The 18,765-nt window shown below is 41.5% G+C and overlaps 1 protein-coding gene and 1 long non-coding RNA gene across 9 annotated transcripts in view; one reads left to right on the top strand and one right to left on the bottom strand.

Moving 5' to 3' along the window:
* CLMP (CXADR like cell adhesion molecule) overlaps positions 1 to 18,765 on the top strand; it is a 57,072-nt gene that overhangs the window by 14,346 nt on the left and 23,961 nt on the right. The window lies entirely within an intron of this gene.
* LOC308464382 overlaps positions 10,642 to 18,765 on the bottom strand; it is a 36,138-nt gene continuing 28,014 nt past the window's right edge. Inside the window, exons 2-6 of one of the 8 annotated variants that reach the window (XR_013979978.1) lie at positions 17,488 to 17,643; positions 16,692 to 16,786; positions 16,453 to 16,543; positions 13,630 to 13,787; positions 10,642 to 12,279 (exon numbers count right to left, since the gene is read on the bottom strand). This is a non-coding gene — a long non-coding RNA (uncharacterized lncRNA). Of the gene's footprint in view, positions 12,280 to 13,629; positions 13,788 to 16,452; positions 16,787 to 17,487; positions 17,644 to 18,104; positions 18,186 to 18,765 lie in introns of all 8 variants that reach the window. The other 7 variants (XR_013979975.1, XR_013979976.1, XR_013979977.1 and 4 more) reach the window with 7 other exon arrangements.

The following is an 18,765-nucleotide window of genomic DNA, read 5'->3' on the forward strand; positions in this document are numbered from 1 at the left end:
ATCCCACAAAACCTGTTTGACCAGAGAAAAGACCAGAGGGAAAGAATTGGGGAGGGGGGAGATACACCCAGAATGCCAAACAGCCTAAATTCTCTTTTGTATAATTGTAATCTCCAACTGAACCAATTACAGTTTCACAGGCTCCCTCTAGGGGAAAAACTTCTATTTGTTCTTTTCTTTAAAAGACAGATCTAACAACAAAGTTTCCTTTTTCGGATATTTTGTCAATATTTGTTCCTTTAAAATGCGAAGGAGAAAGTTTCCTTTTTCAGATATTTTGTCAATATTTGTTCCTTTAAAATGCGAAGGAGAACAATGGAATCACTATGTTTCTCTTCTTTTAACTATCTGTCAAAAACGTTTGTCTCTGGTCAATGAGCTTCCCAAAGAACGTCAGTCCTGACACCCGCTCCCAGGATCAAGACGGTGGAAAATTACTTTGCTTTACACTCACTTCTACAGGTTTAAACAGTCAAAAAAAAAATCCCCCCTCTTCTCCTGCTTCCGAAGGGGGTTCAACAATTTTAAATGATGAAAGTTAATCCTTTACAAGTGATTTTCTGAACTCTAGTTTGCCATGTCTTTGCTTTAATCTATGTACAAAGAAACGGAAGGCTGACTTCCTGTTTAGACCTTCCCGTTTCAGTACCAAATTGAAATAAACTTTTAAGTCCAATTTTCCTTTCTACTCGCAATTCCTTATTTAGAGTCCAATTGTCCGAAATTTAAGTACTCACGGTGATTGTTTTAAAAGCAAAATTGTCCCAGGAAAAAGGCAGCGCTCTCCGGCAACGGCTGTGCGGCTTCGCTCCACGGAAGAAGCAGTTGACTCTCAGCACCGCGCCACTTCCCCCTCTTCGCTCCGGAGCCCTTAGTGGGTTCCTTTGCGGGTTGGGGGGGCGCTAAAGGTGGCCACCGAGTCCCATGGTCACAGGCTTCATCCGCCTGTGATTTTTGAAAGGGTCCCCGCTTCGCCGTAGCGGAAAAGACCCGTTTCCCGTGGAGCTGGTCCCTCCAGATCAGAGGGAATCCGCCATTACCGATGGTGCCACCCCGGAAGTCCCCTATTTCAATACTTTAACTACTAAGCAACTCAAGGGGTCAGATATAGCAAGCCATAAGCCCCCACTCTGTCCAACCTAGCCTTTAACTTCAGTATGCACCCAGTAGAAATCCACACATGGTTACCATAGTGCCATAATTCTGTGCCAAATGAGAGAGCTGCGCGTCCCTCAGATGCAAAATCTGGCTTTATCATTGCCATTTGATGGGGTGGGAACAAGAGAGGAGTGATATTGGGGAGGAGGACAAATGCCAGCCTATTTGGGAACAGAGATCTCTTCCAGAAATGTAGGGGGGGTGCATCCCCCTGCCCTTTTTTCAGTATATTCTCTTGTGGCGTTCCATCCTAGAAAATATCCCTGCTTAAAGGCAGAATATTCCCTTCAAATGTCTATTTCCAGATTCCAGCTGCATCACGTAACTAAGAAGGATCTGCCCACATCTGGAAAAGCATGGCATGCAATTATCTCTAGAGGATTAATATCAAGCTATAGGAATTTGCAGTATGGCTATGCAAGTGTGGTGGGGTGGTGAGTGGTGTGTGTGTGTGTGTGTGTGTGTGTGTAAAGAGATAGATCCTTTTGCTTCCCAATTGATGGCATATAAGAAATAATCATGAACAAGAACTAGTTCTTCTTCCAGAAAATCATGCCTCTTTCTACATAACATCACAATGCCATCTTTTGATGACATGTAGGAAGCCCTAAGGAGGTTCTTGAACTGAAGGAGAATGTTCTACCTAATTTGCCTTCTACAATACCACTTATAAGGGTTTATTGGAGTTTTATGCTCTTATTTCCCAGTAGATAAATTAGGGCAAGAGTAATATAACTGCAATGTAACAAGTTTACACTTCCTAGCACTAACCAGGGCTACCAATTTACATCTTCCTCTAAATTATCTCCCCAAATTAGCACATTTTATGCATGTGGGCTTTGAAGTAAAAATAAATTTAACGTTTAGTGCTACTCAGCCTTCTCATCGAGTGTGCCACTTAGTGAACATTTCAGACCTGATACAATTACTTTTTTTAAGTGCCTTAAACTCTACTTATGATGTTAAACACAACAAATGTTCCTAATGGGGTTATTCCCCTGCAATTTGAAACTGATTGTAAAAAGTTTCTCTCTACACCCACACTTAAATCTCTTTGCTCCCCCAAAACTTGAAATGATGCTCCTACAATCACTTCTTCATTTCCACCATTTGTAAAAAAAAATGTAGCCAATATTATGTAGCAAAGAATCTTCTGTTCATATATGCTGAAATCCACATCCAAACTGAGAACTAACAGAAGGCTTTCAGTCAATACTTGGAAATACTTCCAAAGTGGCCAAGTTCAGCTGAACCATAAAAACAATAGATTTACATTAGTTGCATGCTCTGCATGCTGAAAGGAGAGCCCTCCCTGTTGCTTTAAATCACTCTCGGTTTTATTTTTCTGTGTCATCACTGCCAGTGCCTATAAGCCTCAACTAAAAGAGGCCATCCTACCCTAGCAAGTTTGGGGGGGGGGGGGTTGAAAGTGAGGAATCCCCTTCAGCAAGGATGTGGTGAGCAGACTCATCTGTTTATATGAGGGACAAAGTGATGGATGGAGGGGGGAAATCCTGGGATAAGATGCCAAAAAAAAAAAATCAGGTCCACCAACTCAGGATGCTGTGGTCATTGCCACATACCACTGTCATCGCTACATAAACTGCATAACATGACAAACATCCTCCACTGAACACACAACAGCTCTGGAATGCCTTGTGTTATCGAAATATGGGAATCTTAGATACCAGTACTGCCTTGATTTCATCTGCGACACAGGTACTGTTATAGGACGAGACCAGCAAACAAATCTAGATCCTAATGTACAGTTTTATAAACAATTTGGATGAAAGTATTGAGGCGATGCTCATCAAATTTGCATATGACACCAAACTGGGAGGGGTAGCCAATGCCACTGAAAACAGAATTGAGATTCAAGATAAGCGTAACAGATTCAAGTACTGGGCCAAATCTAACAAAATGAATTTCAATAGGGACAAATGTTAGTTTTGGCCCAGTACCAGAATAGCCTAGAATAGCATTAGCTTTTTTTTTGCTGCTGCACCATACTGTGGATTTATGTGAAGTTTGTGGTCTATTAAGACCCCTAGACCCTTTTTACATGTACTACTGGTAATGAAGATGATAAAGGGCCTAAAACAGGCATCCCCAACCTTCGGCCCTCCAGATGTTTTGGACTACAATTCCCATCATCCCTGACTACTGGTCCTGTTAGCTAGGGATCATGGGAGTTGTAGGCCAAAACATCTGGAGGACCGCAGGTGGGGGATGCCTGGCCTGAAAACTAAGCCTTATGAGGAACGATTGAGGGAAATGGGTATGTTTAGCCTGATAAAGAGGAGACTGAGAAGAGATATGATAGCCATCTTCAAATATCTAATGGGCTGTCACATGCAGGATGGAGCAAGCTTGTTTTCTCCAGCTCTGGAGGCTAGGAACCAACCAATGGATTCAAGTTACAAGAAATGATATTCAGACTAAACATCAGGAATAACTTTCTGACAGTAAAAGCTGTTCAACAGTGGAACAGGTCTCCACCAGAGGTGGCAGACTCTCCTTCATTGGAGGTTTCTAAAGCAGAGGCTGGTCATCTGTCATGGATGATCTAGTTAAGATTCCTGCATTGTGGTGGCTTGAACTAGATGAGCCCTGGTGTCATTCCAACTCCACAATTCTATGATTCTATTATTATTTTCCTGCTTCAAAAGCTTACTCAGTGAGCATTCATTTCTAACCACTCCTGTGTTATAACTCCTGTAAACAGGAAGGAAATTGTTACCATGTATTATAAGCATTTGCTTTTGATGATCTTCGTGCTTAGTGTGCACTGAGACAATCCATACCTAATAACGTAAGAACTGGTGTCAATTCTAAATGCAACATGATGTGTTTGTAGAACAATCTGCAAAGGAGCAACAGTATATTAAGTGTGCAATACAATGTTCCATGAAATGTAGTTTTGCCATTAACAGTAAGAAAACTTCTTTTGAAAAAAGTAAGAGCTCAATGGAATGTATTCAGCGACCTTTTACTCAGTGTAGAGAGAGCCATTGGAATTCATCATGGTCATTTATTTTAATGGGTCTGTTATGAATGAAACTTAGCTGAACACAACCCAAGGAAAATAATACGATGTTTTTAAAATCTCATTGCAAAGAAACAAACATTTTCTTGCAAAACAAAATATCTCTAGCACCCTCAGCCAAATATCTTCATTTGCTTTTCTGGAACCTTGAGTAAGAGAGATTTGTTCATCCTTCCTTCCGGAAAGCATTTCTAAATCTTCAAGAACAGAATCCAGATGTTGCAATCTGGAATAGAAATGTTGTTTTGAGTGAAATGGCCTGAACTGCAACACAAATCTCTCTCTCTCTCTCTCTCTCTCTCTCTCTCTCTCTCTCTCTCTGTGTGTGTGTGTGTGTGTGTGTCACCAATTTTGGGACCTTACAGATTGAAAGAGCCCCACTAGGAGCAAAACACGTATCATGCAAAGCAAGTTTTTCCAGTAATAATCTCTTCTATCTGAAGCTCCTCTGTAACACTCTTGAGCCATTAAAACAGTGTGGAAAACAATGAATCTTATGCAATACTAATTTGCATTTAATATAAGTTGCTCTTAGGAGAACTGTTTCCTGATCTAGGTGTGACATTAGGATATTAATTTGTAGCTACAAGGGTCAAATGGGATCTGAACAGAATGCTGAAGGTTGCTGCCTCACTTCCACCTTCCCATCCACATAGTGCAAGCAGATACCATGTGCAGCAAAGAAATATAAAAATGGCAAGTAAAACATGTAGATTAATCGTTAAGGCATTGTGAACTAGTCCTTATTCCAGAAAATCATGACTCTTTCCACATAACATCACAATCCCACTGTGTTCCTTATGGTGAAATGTTATCCAAGTCACTTTGGCTAGAATTAAACTTATTCCATTGACGCCCTGCTGAAAAAGACGCAATAACAAGGCCAAAGGCCAGATCTAAAATTTACTGAAGGAATGTTGGATAAAACCCTCTTATTATAAATAGCTGCAAATCACTTTGTTTTTAGCTTGTTAAAAATTTAACTAATTAATGGATTAAATAGCAGGTACCTTCAGATAACATCTTGGGATAATGGTTAGTTGATGGTCATTGTTTGTAATATGTATGCATGTGTGTATTGATCAGTTTTTCCCAAACTTGGGTCTCCAGCTGTTTTTGGACTACAATTCTCACCATCCCTCACCACTGGTCCTGCTAGCTAGGGATGATGGGAGTTGTAGTCCAAAAACAACTGGAGAACCCCTGGTATATAGATGATAGATAGATATTGTCAAAACCATGTTGATTTTTAATTGATATAAAGGTAAAGGGACCCCTGACCATTAGATCCAGTTGTGACTGACTCTGGGGTTGCGGCGCTCATCTCGCTTTACTGGCCGAGGGAGCTGGCGTACAGCTTCCCGGTCATGTGGCCAGCATGACTAAGCTGCTTCTGGCGAACCAGAGCAGTGCACGGAAACGCCATTTACCTTCCTGCCGGAGCAGTACCTATTTATCTACTTGCACTTTGACACGCTTTCAAACTGCTAGGTTGGCAGGAGCTGGGACCGAGCAACGGGAGCTCACCCCATTGCGGGGATTCGATCCACCGACCTTCCAATCGGCAAGCCCAAGGCTCAGTGGTTTAACCCACAGCGCCACCCGCGTCCCTTAAATGATATAGTGGCATACAAATACATTTTATGGAAGGAGCTCTCCTCCCCTGATAGGTTCTATTTTAGGGTGGGCTTCCCAAAACCATAGCAGCAGTTTCTCAGATAAAGAGAAATCACCTTTTGCATTGTTCCAAGTCCAGTATGGCCTTGCTATTTTTTCCCTACTACTTGGGGGGGGGGGGGAATGCACCCTCTACAGTGTCTACAGCTATTTAGTTTCACTTTGGACTGCATTTACATAACAAAGCATATAGTTAAGTAAATTCAAACCAGTGAATCTGGTTTGAGCTTTTTTTTGTAGTCCCTTCCTTGCAGCTTTAAAATCACAGCTTGGAGAGGACCTCAAAATTCGTTTAGTCTAACCCAGTGGTTCTCACCTTCTTGTGGGGGAGGAGGGGAAAGGAGAATGTTAGCCGCTTTGAGACTCCTTAGGGTAGCGATAAAGCGGCATATCAAACTTTATCTTCTCAAACTTTATTTGGGCCACGCTTCCAAAATAAAAATTTGCTCGTGCCACACCAAAAATGTTATTGACAAGAAATACATTGGAAAACAAAAAGAAACAACACTTAACAGTGCTTTATTTATATTATAACATAGAAAACAACTACTTTTTAATACAATCATGGGACATCCAGAAATTATAAAACATGCGGCTACATAAGAGCACAAATCATTCCAAAAATATTATATTGATTTGTCCTTGAATCTTCCCACCACACTTGCCATCCCCTCCTGCTACAGCTGTGTGGCACACCAGGCCCTTTGAGAACCACTTGCCTAACCCAAGATTATTACACTGACCACCCCCCCCCCCTTGTATCAAATGCCGTAACATTCAAGTGTGGGTGTTGTTCCTTTGCAATTGAACTACTTTCCTAGGATGCATTTTAATGTGTAGCTGCATGTGAAGAAATGTCGGCCCCTCTCGATTCAGCAACATCTTCAGAGTGTCCCGGCAACCACCCTCTTACTAAACGTTATAAACTTCCACTAAAAAAGTATGAACATTGTTTAAAGGGTGGGGCTCATACTGTGGTATGTATAAAAATATTTATGCATCGGTTATTCCTCCTCTCCTGTTTCATTTCAGCCCTAACTAAAAACCTATAAAACTTGCTGGAGGATGCTTTGGGTTCATTATAGGATTCTAAAGCTGTTCTTAGCCTCAAACAAGTTGCACGCCGGTGTGTGAGGTAGACAGAATGGGTACAACACACGGGCCAAGTTCTGACTTCATGTGATTTGTGATCTCTGGGTTATGCCCTGATTGGTTGAATTCATCACTCTCTCTGGAGTCGAGTAGATTTTATGACCTCCTCCTGGCTGTCTCATAATGCAGAAATGTGTAAACAAGAGAAGCTGGCGTGTGGCGTTTTGCTAGGGAGCCTTGCGCCTGGGGAGCACTGGGGTTATGGAAGGAGGTCCCCGCATTAAAACTCTGGCATGGATTTCTTTTCAGCTTGTTTAAACAACAGGGCTGTATGGAGTTTAGCTTGGGGGGAAGGAATGTGAGCTGTTTGAAATGGGAGGTTTCTCTGGGCTATGGTAGCTGTCAGATGTATGTACACAAGCCTTATCAGAACGATATGCCTTATTTCTTTTGGCAGTTGTGCTTATTTCACCTGATTACCATTTATAGTAAATGTTTTTTAATGAGGCCTGATGTGTCTGGGCCTGCAATGATGAAGAGGCAAGATGGGAAACAGCCCAAGATTGCAAGGCGCATAAGGCAATGCTTGAAGAATTACAGACAGCTCATAAAGTAGCGAGGGCTCCTCCTCTTACTGTTTAAAATTCTGAATGAGCCACAGATCCTAATGGCCAGTGACAGTGAAGGCATGGCCCATGATGTAACTTGCTCCCCATCCAAAAGGAGCCAAGATCAGGACATTCCCTGCCACTGGCAGAGGAGGCCATCAAAGGTCAACCAAGCACAGCATGTAAAGAAGGCAGTTAGCTGTTGTAGTTATGTCCACTAAATGACAAACACCTCAAGTACTTCCTAGGAAAATGGGATGTTATTTATATGTGACAGGATCCAGCCAAAGTTAATTTTTTTGTGCCCTATCAATTTGATCATGTGCATAACTCTCCTACTCTCCTACTTAAATCCACATGCACTAACTGCTTGACTTTGCTTGGATCATGCCGTCGCTATGGGGCATAGCTGTCAACTTTTCCCTTTTCTTGTGAGGAATCCTATTCGGACTAAGGGAATTTCCCTTAAAAAAAGGGAAACATTGACAGCTATGCTATGGGGTGGGGGGTGGGGGCTGAGGGTGGGCTAGATGCCTTTTTGTGTGTGCCCAGGTTAAGCCTCCAGAGGGGCACCATTGAGGCTGCCAGCCTGTGTTGGTGTGTACAGAAATGCGCATGAAGGGTGCCAAACCGGATCTTTGACCAGAGTGAAATAAAGCCTAGTTTCACCCCTGATCATGCCCACAGCATTACCTTACCATGGGACTACTTTGAGGATGTATTTGGATACAAAGAAATCCCCAATGCCTAATTTTTAAGAGGTAGAAATAATTCTGCTTTGGACACTGAGCAAGATATTCTGTATAGAGAACAACAAAAAGAGCTGCGGCCAATTCAGATTTGAAACCTGGCACAGCATCACTGTGTGCATGGCTTATGAAAGAACATAAAATACATTTCTAGCTCTCGTGGTTGAGGAAAAATGTAGCAGAAGGTCAAGACTTTATTTTGATGACCCTGCTCTGTTTTTAGGGGCCTTGTGGGCTTGACATTTTGCAAACTCCTTATATTTTTCTTCTTCAACTGGCTGGGGTTCAAAATTGTCTAAGTGTGTGGGTCACAGTCTGTACAAAATGTACAAATTGCCAATTTAGTCCCAAAAAGCCTTGACTAACCTAGGCTGAATACACTTAACTTCCAAGTCATGTAAGATTCTTCATTTCTCCCTGTGCTGGTTATATGCATGATTGCACAAGTCTTCACTACTGGCCATGCATTTTTCCTTCCCACTCTCTTGGAAGCCTACCTATGCGCAAGGTCTTTAGCCGCATGACCTTTCCATGTCCATGTTAAAGTTACAGTGCTTCGCATCACTTCAGCTAAGAAAGTATTCATGTTTGGAAAGTGGAGCAAAGACAGCTGAAAGAACCTAGAATTTCATGCTTAGTGTGAAAATGACCTGCAGCTCTGGAAGACAGGCTTCTGTTAACAGATACAGTGGTACCTCGGGTTACATACGCTTCAGGTTACAGACTCTGCTAATCCAGAAATAGTGCTTCAGGTTAAGAACTTTGCTTCAGGATAAGAACAGAAATCGTGCTCCGGCGGCGCGGCGCCAGCAGGAGGCTCCATTACCTAAAGTGGTGCTTCCGGTTAAGAACAGTTTCAGGTTAAGAACGGACCTCCGGAATGAATTAAGTACTTAACCCGAGGTACCACTGTATATTACATTTCCACAGCACTTACCCCACAATATTTTATACCTGGAAAATGCAAATGAGCATCAAAGGAGCTGACCTGATTAATCATAAGTAACACAACTCTTAAACAACCCACATAGCTGCCAAGTATTTTGAACTTCTATATTATTTCAAGATCAGATTCAACCAACCAGCCCCACCAGAGGAAGCCCACACAAAGGGCTTCCATCCTCTCCTAAAGGTAAAGGTAAAGGTACCCCTGCCCGTACGGGCCAGTCTTGACAGACTCTAGGGTTGTGCGCTCATCTCACTCTAGAGGCCGGGAGCCGGCGCCGTCCGCAGACACTTCCGGGTTACATGGCCAGTGTGACATCGCTGCTCTGGCGAGCCTGCACCAGCGCAGCACACGGAACGCCGTTTACCTTCCCGCTATAAAGCGGTACCTATTTATCTACTTGCACTTTAAGGGTGCTTTCAAACTGCTAGGTGCGCAGGAGCTGGGACCGAAAGACTGGAGCTCACCCCACCACGGAGATTCGAACCGCCGACCATACGATCGGCAAGTCCTAGGCACTGTGGTTTTACCCATAGTGCCACCCGCGTCCCCCAGCCATCTTCTCCTTCCACCCTCTAAATTGGCCAGGGGGTTAGGAAAACCACCAGAAGAGTGGGGGGGGGAGAGGAGATTATTCCATTTGACAAGCTGAAATGCTTGTGCTAATGAAACAATCACCTTAGCACTACAATGAATTCCTCCTTAAAATTAATGATTTTTTAATTTAATATCAGTTTTATTTTTAAATATTTGAACATTGCATGTTTCCTGTTGTACAACTCTAGCATAAGAGCATCAGAATAAATTGCTTCTATTCAAATGTGGTGGACGAGTTTTTCTCCTCCCTCTCCCATCCCTGTCATGCCATCTACGCTTTCCTTGTACTGGAGAAGTCCCAATGAAATTCAACAGCAGTCAGCAAGACTACCACAAAAGATTTAGTACAACCTAAAAAAACCATGTTTCAGAAAACAGAAATCCTAAACCCTTCACTGCAGGAGACTGCTTTACATTTTGCTCTAATAATCAATGCCCTTTGAAATGCAATTGAACTCATAGCTTCCTCATAGATCTGGAAGCTACAGCAAAGAACCATAAGCCAGCTATGCGTTTCTCTAGATCTCTTTATAACTTCTAAATTAGTGAGTGGAATTTATTCCCAGCAGTACAACATTGCTGTCACCAGCAAAGAGAAGGCGATGACATTAAAAAGTAATTGACATTAAGATGGCTATGACATTAACATTAATTATGTTTGATACATGCTTGAGGTGGAATCTATTAAGACTCCAGGCTTCAAGCTTCAGCACATTCAGACATTTAGTCTTTCCCTTACTTCTTACCTGTTACACTCCCCCCCCCCCCACTTTTGATTCTCTCCCTGTAATGGGGCACTACGAACGTGTGGGTATTCTGTATAAGCCTATTTCAAGATAGAGGACGTATTTTGTAAAGCCGCAGAGTTTAGGTTACATTGCTGGATTAAATTCTCAGAATGAACTTTGATGAGAAATGTCAAGGGGATTTTGTTCCTGTTTCATTGATAATGCCACAATTCCCTTTGCGGACACAATCCGGTCATCAGGAGGAAAGAAACATAAAAACAAGGCAAGATTGTAGGGTTCAAGCCCACCAGCTTGCCCCCCCCCCCGCCCCGGACAGTGGATGCCTGGGGCCATGTGTGTGCAGTCTGCTCCCTCACACCCAGCCTCCTGGGTCAGGTCTGACTCGGGAGGCAGAGAGAGGAAGGCAAGTTGCAGCAGCAGTGCCACTCCTTTCCACAGCTGGGTAGCACACCTTGCACGGCTGGGCGCAGTGGGCTCCCATATCATGTTTGACGGACATGCAAAAAGATGTGGGAATTTTGGCAGGAAATTTATAACGAATTAAAAAAGATGTTTAAAGTCTCATTCCCCCCAAAGCATTCCTCTTAGGGATCACTGGGAATGAAATCCCAAGAGATTTTGAGAAAATCTTTATGCATGCCACCACGGCAGCAAGAGTCTTGGTTGCCCAGATCTGGAAAATGGAGACCTTACCGAGAAAGAGAGACTGGTTGATCAAATTGATGGTGTACATATGCGGAATTGGACAAGCTGACAGGTCAGATAAGAGATCAAACAAAGCAAAAATTTAAAAATGATTGGAATATATTTAAACAGTATTTGAAAGACCATTATGGAGAATTACATTTTTTTTACCGGTTTAGAATAACTCCTGTAAGGAAAAAAAATAGTAAAATATAATGGAATTAGGTTACCAAATAAAAAGTTGTGTCAGGAGGGGCAGTTGATTAAGTAAAACTGAGAACCCAAGTAAGAAGGGGAGGGAAGTCAAATGCAAATGGATTACAATTGAATCAAACAAATAAGTGTGTATTTTTGTGTTTCTTATTTCCTTTATTATGTTCTATAAATATATGTTTAACCTACAGGAAAACCAAGTTATGACAATGTGATGTGATGAATGTATGTTTAAAGAAACTAATAAAAATGAATTGCAAAAAAGGGAGAATATCTTCCACAGCTGGGCGTGCTGACATCAGGTGCACACACCCCCACGGTGTGCGCGGCCCCATGAAAAAATTTGTGGGTGCCCTCCCCCTTCATGGGGAATGTTGTGGGGGCTGGAGCACCCACAGTCCCTCACACTCGGCACCTATGGTGGGGTTGATGCTTTTCCATTATCTACATGGGTGCAATCTAGTGTTCGGGACGAAAGGAGAATAAGAGAAAGATATTTTGGGAGGGGGTTGTCTTCTGCTATCCATGTGATTCTCACACCTAACACTCTTCCTTATCAAATTATAATTTTGTGTTACATAAAGGCAAGTACTGAAACTACATGTATCTTGTTACAATAATGCAGCCTGTTTTCTATGCATCTGCCACCCAATACATAAAAGTGTCTTCTTTCTGCCTAGTTGTCACCAAATTCTTCCAAATAGCAGTGGCTCAGCATGGCCAAAGGTCAGGCATAATAGGGGCTGTCTTCCAGCACTATCTGAAAAGGATAAGGGGAATTAGAATTGCAAATACTGGTTTCAGTATTTACAATTAAAACTAGATTTTGCAGCTTATTTTAAATAAATAGGCAACCTTCCTTATATCTGCTTTTTATAATATATGCATCTTTACTCTCTCCACATTCTTTCCAGCTTTCCTGATATTTTATAAGAAAGTGTGCTTTATAAATTTTAATAAATTAAACAAAACCATCCTATAGCAGAGCCCCCTTTCCCCCTTGATATCCTGCCACCTCTCCTTTTCTATGATGTGCTTCCTTCATTCCCCTTGTCCAAGTCCTTCGGCCCACCCTGTTCCTCTTTGTAGCAGAACTCAGCCAACCATCAATGTCAAGACAGTTCACCACCACCGAATTGTTTAACATGTTACGATATAAACTGTAGCGTACATAAAAACAAAAAGCCACCATAGACAATGATGGAAGCTCACACTCTTAGCGAGATGTGCCTCACTTTGCCCTTTATTCAAGGAGATTCTCATTCCTGCAGGAAAGCTTCCTTTTTGTTTGGCTGCTTGCATTTGTATTATTTCCTCGAGAAAGCATCTGTGTCTGAATTTCTATTCCTGGCCCAACAGTTTCTTTGAATTGCCATTAAATAAGAAGTCCAACACATATTAACTGCACAGATCTCTCTGAACACACCTTTTGCAGGCAGGTGCACAAATTTCCATGCCACTCACTGTACATCCTCCAGTTTTCAAAACTGAAAAATGAAAGAGTTATACCTTTCTTCTTTTTTTAAAAAAAAGTTTTTGTGAGAGCATAAACATTATCTTAGGTTACATGCTTATGTGAGGAAATCAGCCCTAAATCATCCACAAATATACCCATTTCTATTTAACATCTAGGAATCATAGTGCAAGCCTGTGTGTGTGTGTGGGTGTTCTTGGCTCAGTCAATATTTTCTTTATTTTCAGTATAAGTTTTTGTGTCCATTTCTGCTCTCTGAGGAATATGTGGATTTGGCTGAAAGAAATAAAGTATCTTACAAAAATCCAAAGCCACCTACAGGCTTACATCTGAGCTAGTTCCATCACCTAAGCAGTTTCAATACCACAAGAAACAGTAGTAGCTAAAAATATTAAATATCCCCCTTTTCTTCCATCATATGACACTTCCTCATTTCCTCCTTGCAGTGGCATCAATGGAAAGCAGCCTGACCCAACTCTATAATTTGTTTGCACAACCAAACAAAAACAAAGCCGGAAAAATATGGCTAGTTCATACAATACCAGGACCCAATACAAGCCGCAATGGACTTGTCAAGGACAGTAGGTCCACAGGGGCATGTGACTCAAACCAGACATCATTTAGGAAACAGCTTACCAAGGGAGTTTGCCCAGGTCAAGACGGGGTGAAGCTGATTTAACGGGAAGCTGACCAAGGGAGTCTATACTTAAATATCCAGGAATGGTCGTGGGCAGATCTGTGTCTGCAAAGTCAAGATGCCCTACTTTGAAGAATGGGTAATTCTGAAACAAAACCTAGGAAGGTATAAAGACTTAAGAAGACAAACATATGAGACAACCCTGTTGTCAGCCATGGACTTCCTGAGGGTTTGCCCTTACTCATATATATAGGAATTCTAAACTGCCTTTCATCAAACTAAAAACCCTACAATAGCTCTCAGTTGCAATTCACTGTCATCTATCTGATAATCTCTACCCATCTAAACAGGTCTTTCTGCCTTCACAGCCCACAATCACTTTGAAGACTGGTACTGGAAGTTGTGGGAAAATATATTTACAGATGTTCACTACATTATCCATTTTCAGTGCCAGATATGAGAATAAGAAATAACATGGAAAAACTTGAAAATTTAAGTTTGGGAAGCATACCCCAAATATTGATGACAGAATGGCTGCAGTACTTTGCAGGCATTACTTTTAATCCCAGGGTATTGGCAACATCATGGGAGTAAATGTGAAGTCTGGAAGTGCTCTATATCCACAGAGCCTCTCTTCAAGCTAAATGTTGTGCTGCTCCTTAAGCCACAGCAGAACTGTGATGTCTGCTTCACAATTAGCTGTAAACAGCGCATTGGAATCTCAGACTGATAGCAGTTAGAAGAAGAAGAAGAGTTTGGATTTGATATCCCGCCTTTCACTCCCTTTAAGGAGCCTCAAAGTGGCTAACATTCTCCTTTCCCTTCCTCCCCCACAACAAACACTCTGTGAGGTGAGTGGGGCTGAGAGACTTCAAAGAAGTGTGACTGGCCCAAGGTCACCCAGCAGCTACATATGGAGGAGCGGAGACGCGAACCCGGTTCCCCAGATTACAAGACTACCTCTCTTAACCACTACACCACACTGGCTCTCAAAGTTTCTTACTTTTTCTTTTAATTTTTTTATTCAAACAAGCAACAAAACATTAAGCTAAAAGTAATAATAAAAGCAGTCATAAAAGCAGGTAGAATAAAATTACAGGATAATAAAATAATAGTTGTAATAATTCATAGAAGGCTTAAAAATGAATGAGTGGTGTAAAATATATTCCATAGCAGAATAAAAGGTAAAATGTTCATATTTCTACCAAACATATCGTTTGTTGTTGTTTAGTCGTGTCCGACTCTTCATGACCCCATGGACCAGAGCCCACCAGGCGCTTCTGTCTTCCACTGCCTCCCGCAGTTTGGTCAAACTCATGCTGGTAGCTTCAAGAACACTGTCCAACCATCTCGTCCTCTGTCGTCCCCTTCTCCTTGTGCCCTCCATCTTTCCCAACATCAGGGTCTTTTCCAGGAAGTCTTCTCTTCTCATGAGGTGGCCAAAGTATTGGAGCCTCAGCTTCACGATCTGCCCTTCCAGTGAGCACTCAGGGCTGATTTCCTTAAGAATGGATAGGTTTGATCTTCTTGCAGTCCATGGGACTCTCAAGAGTCTCCTCCAGCACCATAATGCAAAAGCATCAATTCTTCGGCGATCAGCCTTCTTTATGGTCCAGCTTTCACTTCCATACATCACTACTGGGAAAACCATAGCTTTTACTATACGGACCTTTGTTGGCAAGGTGATGTCTCTACTTTTTAAGATGCTGTCTAGGTTTGTCATTGCTTTTCTCCCAAGAAGCAGGCATCTTTTAATTTTGTGGCTGATGTTGCCAAATAAATTCATATTTAGCAGGAATGTGCCAACCATGAGATTGTTTCTTTTTTAATAGTATAAAATGCATGTCAGGTGGTTTTAGCAAACTTTTGCCAAGGGATAACTGATTGGCCTTAGGATCTGCAAGATGAAACTGTGGGTTGGCTCTGTCACCAGGCATATATGCTGTGTCCCTAACCCGGTTGGTTGGCTAATTAATGAACATAGAGAAAACACATTAATTTTGAATTTGCATTTCACAAATGAAGCTGAAGATAAACAAGATTTAAATGCTTTCTACCTGTGAATTCTGGTGCTTGGCAGGAGCTTCAAGCGAGGAACAGAAAAGTATTTGGAATTATAGATAATCAGTCAAGACTACAGCCATACTGTGCCCACCTCCCATTCCTATATGCTATGCCAGAATATGTAAAGCTCCACCAAGAAATGGAACACTGTACTAAAATAGATATCCAAGGTTCATTCTGTCAATATAAGGACCCAAACTGCCTTAACTCTGAAAATCTTATTCAGCATTAACCCCGCTTTCTGCATCCTGACACATCTCAGATCTCCTGACTTAAAATTTCGGACTTGGATACTTGATTCTTGCCCATCAGTGCACTCTGTCTTGTCTTCCTGACTCTAGTGAATGGGTATCAGCTTAAATCTAAATACCCTTGTTGTATCTGCTACTAGCATTAAGGTACCTGAGAATTACTATGCATTTGGCTTAAACTCATCTCTAAGCCTACAAATGATTAGGTTTCTCTGTCCCATTAGCTAGGAACACAGGTGGTACAAATAAAACAAGATCTCAAATAAGCTTTGTTTTCTCAGATGCAAAAAATTGTATTTATTTTTCTAATACCATCAAATACTGCTCTCAATTTCACATGTGTATTTGCTTTTGCGTTAATCCAAACAGGATAGATCACTGCATGATTTATCAAAACAATCACCACTTCCCAAGAGAGCTCATCTTGGGGAGGTGGGGCAAATGCCACAGAAAAAAAAATCATAAGCATTGTAAAGTTAGAATGTTTTCACCAATTTTGAGAGCTACCTTTGTGCAACCTCTGGCTGCTGTGCTTTGTTGTCCCCCCTCACTGTAGAGAACTGTTGTTCCCTGAGGCTGAGAGGCACTGTTCTATGTGCTGTGAAAAGAAGAGTCACCAATGAGACAAAATGAGTTGATTTAAATGTTTGCACTGAAGTTAAAATGAATAAGGCAGGCGTTGTTTCAAAACTACTCATTTCTCCTCCCCCCCCCAAAAAAAATCACCTAATGTATGCATACGATACCTTTGCAAAAATGCTCATTAATGTCAGTGTTTTGCCATTTTGTCAGTTTATCAAATTAAAGTTTAAGATGATTTCAAAACAGAGCATTTCCTTTCCTCCCCATTTAATAATAATAATAATAATAATAATAATAATAATAATAATAAATTTTATTTGTATCCCGCCCTCCCCAGCCAAAGCCAGGCTCAGAGTGGCTGACGTCTTATAAATAAGGCAATATGCATAATACAATATGCAAATAAAATAACATTCAACATTCATTAAAGTAATATAGAATACAGTAATACTAAATAGCAGCATTTCAAAATTAAACAGAAATCCACTCTTAACAGTTAGAATAAGTAATTTCTAAAAGAAGTTTTTTAGCTAACTATGAAGTTGGTTTGAGGCCTCCAAGAATCTTTATCAGGTACAAATGAAAGAGGGCCAATCTAACTGACATTGTATCAAATGGAACTTCTAAAAACATTCTGCTGGTGTTATTTGTGTGCATATCAGCTTTTTTTGGGGGGGGGGGAATCCTGAAAACCTGATCCACAAGCCATCTGTAACTAAGAGGTGTTGTAACTCAAAAGAACTTCTTGCAATAGTGGGCTGCCTAGGCACAAAGGAAAACGACCCCTCTACCCCTTTTTCCTAGGCTAAGGTACATATACTTCCTCTGACCTTCATAGAATGTGCTCCTTGGTAACATGGCTGGCCTTTTCACATCTAATTAGTAGATGTGCTCTGCAGCAGCCCACGTGGAGCAACATTTGTTCTGGTTCAGCATGTTAGAAACATTATGCTCACTCACTCACCCAAGCTCAATGACATCTCATAGCTCTCAGCTGAAGCATCTTTCTGTTCAGGTCACTGATAGCAAGATGGTTGCTTATGCAAAAGGTCTTTGCAGCTTCAGCCAGACCTAGGGCATCTTCACTCTGAAACTGGGACAAGTGCCCAATGGAAGCTGCAAAGGTCACAGGAATGCTTGTTGGGACACAGTACAAGTTTATTCTTGTTCAGGGCTTTCCTCAGACAACATCCCTAGGCTCTTTGGCCTTAGCTAGAGGAGAAAACATCAGAGGCTCTGTATATGTGTGTGTGTGTTTGCGTGTATACACAAATAGAATGAGAAAAAATAGTGACTGGGGACAAAAAACTAGGCAGGGGTGGGGCTCTTAAGAATAAGGCAGCAATAAGCAGGTTCACTTCAGAAGGAAAAGCAGTGTTGTGAGGAATGTGAATATAATAGACACCAGCATAGCTCAGAGACATGATAATCTAATCAATTTATTACTATATCTGCCTGAGGAGAGCCTCAGCATAGGATACGTGATATTACTTATTTTCTGTGTATACAGAGGAGTACCCTCTGATCCCAGCAAAATGCCTTTTGGTACGATATGTAGATTAGTTGGTTAAGTAGACTCACCATGGCCTAGCTCCTGAACCCCTGATTTACCACTGCTTCAAAGATAACAGTTTAGTGGAACCACTGACACAGAATACCTGTGGTGGTGGTGGGGGGGAAACGTACTAGAGGCACTTAAAAAAACCACCACACCACCCCCAGCCCAGTCGCCCTTCAGTAACAAACATATTCAACTTGGAGAACCTGAAATATACTTCTCTTTCTGGTTTGGATAGGCTAGGAAGAACTTTGGAATGACCTGTCTGGAGGAACTGAGAATCCCACAATACTTTTTTATGCTAGCTGACTTTTGCATGAGAAACTTCATAACTGCATTCATAGATATGCATACCACAAGGGTGAAAGTAAGCAATATAAATCCACGCTTACTGAAACTGTAACACACAAAAATATCTTAATGATACAGACTCACATTCTCTAGTCTACACTATAAGGAACATGGGGGAGTGGCTGTTGTTGTCATTCATATTTTTGCCCAGAGGAAATCTGTGGTCATCCATGCATGTTTTGGAATAGGTGGGAATATGAAAAGTGACACAGAACATTAGGCATTCATTTTTGTCTCATATTAGCAACACTTGTAGTGGGTACGTGAACTGTCATATCTTGTTATGAGCAAGTATTGGAACATAACTGAGCACTTCACTACTGTAACTT

This window comes from Podarcis pityusensis (assembly GCF_964106645.2).
Source record: "Podarcis pityusensis genome assembly, chromosome: 15".
Lineage (NCBI taxonomy): Eukaryota > Metazoa > Chordata > Lepidosauria > Squamata > Lacertidae > Podarcis > Podarcis pityusensis.